Source organism: Pinus tabuliformis, chromosome 1_1 (genome assembly GCF_031772625.1).
Source record: "Pinus tabuliformis cultivar Carrire ecotype Pingquan chromosome 1_1, CPIR1, whole genome shotgun sequence".
Classification (NCBI taxonomy): Eukaryota; Viridiplantae; Streptophyta; class Pinopsida; order Pinales; family Pinaceae; genus Pinus; species Pinus tabuliformis.
Window position 1 is genome coordinate 337,661,520 of NC_142297.1, and position 3,274 is coordinate 337,664,793.

The 3,274-nt window shown below is 35.6% G+C and overlaps 1 pseudogene; it reads left to right on the plus strand.

The window, feature by feature from the left end:
* The first annotated feature begins 593 nt into the window (after positions 1 to 593).
* LOC149212947 (polygalacturonate 4-alpha-galacturonosyltransferase-like) lies at positions 594 to 3,023 on the plus strand (annotated as a pseudogene).
* The last annotated feature ends 251 nt before the right edge of the window (positions 3,024 to 3,274 follow it).

Genomic DNA, 3,274 nt, shown 5'->3' on the forward strand with positions numbered 1-3,274 from the left:
AAATAAATAGTGTCCCTAAATTGAAATTTAATCAACCTGAGTGGATTGAAATGGAGAGGAATTATTGAGGACATTGGAGCTCTGTCATATGTTTAAAATCACTCTTATCTATTTATCTATGGGGTTCACAGGAACGGGCAGATGACTAGAGAAAGCAGAGTTTACCAAAGAGCATTGACTCTCTCTTCCCAAAGGAGGCAAGTATAAAAAACTTGTTGCACTTGGATATCTTAAATTTGATTTCTCCCCTATTGAGTAGAGAATTGAAAATAAATTTTATTTACTGGGTAGGTGATTCATGTCATACCAGCTAACATAGAGGACTTGGGAACTCTAAACTTAAATATTGTTGGACGAAATGATTTATCTTCCTCATGGGTATTAGAAAATCCCTCCTAAGTAAACCAAAGGGATATTACTAACTCTGAGGTACGATTGGTGAATATTTTGGTTATTTTCTCTATTGAACATGTAAGGAAACCTATGTGATGATGATCTATGTAGTTGAGTAGGGTTGTATTAAGTAGGAAGTGAAAACTGACATTGGTAGGGGTGCTTCTCTATTTCTAATGGTGTACATCAAGCAGAGGAAAATGACTTTTGAAGACAACTCAGAAAAGTTACATTCACAACAAGATGGTGTGATCTTCAATGAAGAAGGTAAGGAAAATCCTGAGGGGGCTAAAATGAATGACGAGGTGCAAAAAAAAACTTCCAATGACGAAGAACTACTTACGAGGTTTCAAGAGGATGACATAGGAAGTGAACATCAAGACGTCAAAGAGAATGCTCTTGATGGTAAGTTTTGATTCCCCCTAGTTAACTGATCTATGATGTTGGTAGCCTACTGTAAGGTAATGTCTAGTCAAAATCCCAGGACAATGGTTGTTGTAATGCAGACCATTTGTAGCTTGAAGAAAGTACAAAAAAAGTTTTGCGGAGGGTAAAATTCTTTGCTGCACTAGATCGCTACTTTTTGTTCTCATGGAAAAGGGAATTATTATATTATTTTCCATAATCCTTTTTGAATGTTCTCTAATAGAAATTTTTTATATTTCTTAGGTTTTAACATAGTATACTTTAATTTATAGTATTTTAATGATTACAACAATTGAGACATAAGAGGAGGGAGAAAAGGTCAACAGAGCTGATTCAACAGGATGAAGAAAAACGAGTTGAGCTTGAAAACATAGCAATTAAACGTTCCAAGGAGGTAGATTCCGCTGTCTTGGGAAAATACAACATTTGGAGGCGGGAGAATGAGAATGAGAATTCTAAATCCACTGATGTGAGACCAATTGATCATGGCTAGGGTGTATTCAAGAATTTCCCAGGCTAGGAATAATCTTGATTTATACCATGAATTGATGCTTCGTATTAAAGAATGTTAGCTTACATAGGGTGAGGCTAATGTAGATTCTGATCTACCTCAAAGGTAATATTTTTCCATTGGCTACTGCTAAATCAAGAGTAGTAAGTGCTTCCATTTGCATTTGGTGTTCATATCCTCTGCTTCTTTTAAAGTTGCAGTCTGTGTGTCAATCTTTTTGCTTTCCATTCTCTTTTTCATGGCCGATAATTGATATGAATGTTTCAGTGCACCTGAGAAGATCAAGGTTATGGGTCATGTCCTATCCAAGGCCAGAGAAAAATTTTATGACTGTGCGACAGTAACAAAGAAGTTGCAAGCCATGCTTCAGTCTGCAGATGAGAAAGTAAGGACCTTGAAAAAGAAAAGTACATTTTTAAGTCAACTAGCAACAAAGACTGTTCCCAAAGGCCTGTACTGTCTGTCCATGTGATTGACCATGGATTATTACTTGCTTGCCCTTGAAAAGTGAAATTTCCTAAAAAGGACAAGTTGGAGGATGCAACTCTTTATCACTATGCATTATTTTCTGACAATGCATTTGCTGCATCTGTGGTTGTGAATTCGACTGTCATGAATGCTAAGGTGAAGTGTTATTAATTTAAAATACTCTAAAGTTTGGAAGTCCATGAGTTTTTCTGCATTTTAAATTTAATATTTGGATCTCATTGTAGGTGATTTACTTGTGTTTGCAGGAATCTCAAAAACATGTATTTCATCTCGTCATAGACAAGTTAAATTTTGGGGCCACGAAAATGTGGTTTTTACTTAATCCCCCAAGGAAAGTTGCGATACATATAGAAAATGTTGATGATTTTAAATGGCTCATTTCCTCCTATTACCCTCCGCTTTGCCAACTTGAATCTACAGCTATGAAAGAGTATTATTTCAAGGCAGATCACTCGACTACACTCTCAGCATGTTCCTCCAATTTGAAATATATAAATCCAAAATATTTATCCATGCTAAATCATCTTCATTTCTATCTTCCACAAGTTTATCCCAAATTGGACAAGATCCTTTTCTAGGATGATGATATTGTGGTGCAGAAAGATTTGACGCCCTTGTGGTCAGTAGATCTTCATGGAAAGGTTAATGGTTTAGTGGAAACTTGTGGAGAAAGCTTTCGCTGGTTTGACAAATGCCTTAATTTTTCCAATCCGTACATAGCCAAGCACTTTGATCCTATTGCTTGTGGTTGGGCATATGGGATAAATGTATTTGATCTCAAAGAATGGGAGAAATAAGATATAACTAGAATATATCACAAGTGGTAGAACATGGTAAGTGTGTAGTGTGGTTTATTTATGTTAATTCCTATGATGCTTACTTTAAAATATTTGAAGTAAATCTGAAGTAATTAGCTAGAAAATTTATGGGTTTTTCTTTGTTCAACTTCTAACTTTTTCTTTTATTGTATGTCAGAATGAGGATAGAGTGTTGTGGAAGCTTGGAACACTACCCCCTAGATTGAACATTTTATGGCTTGACCCATCCTTTGGACAAGTCTTGGCATGTGTTGGGTTTATGATATAATCCTAGCGTGGACTGTTTAGAGATTGACAATGCAGCTATTGTTCATTACAATGGGAACATGAAACCTTGGTTAGAGCTGGCAATGATGATCATCCTTTCTTACAACAGTGCAATATAAATGAATAGTTGTGACCTCAATATTCATACTGCAATAGATTGTCAAATATAAAGTGTAAAGGCCCTTGATTTTGGTTGATAATTCATTCTAATTCATTTGTTTTCGGAGTTCCACGTAAGGTTTCTAGTTTATGGCTTAATGAGTCAGGTTTTTGGTGGTGCAGTGGCCTAGCCAAGTTTAAGATTTACAAACTTTATGTCCTCATTGTATTCCTTCATAGTTGGAAGTAAACTCCTATATAAGTATTCTTT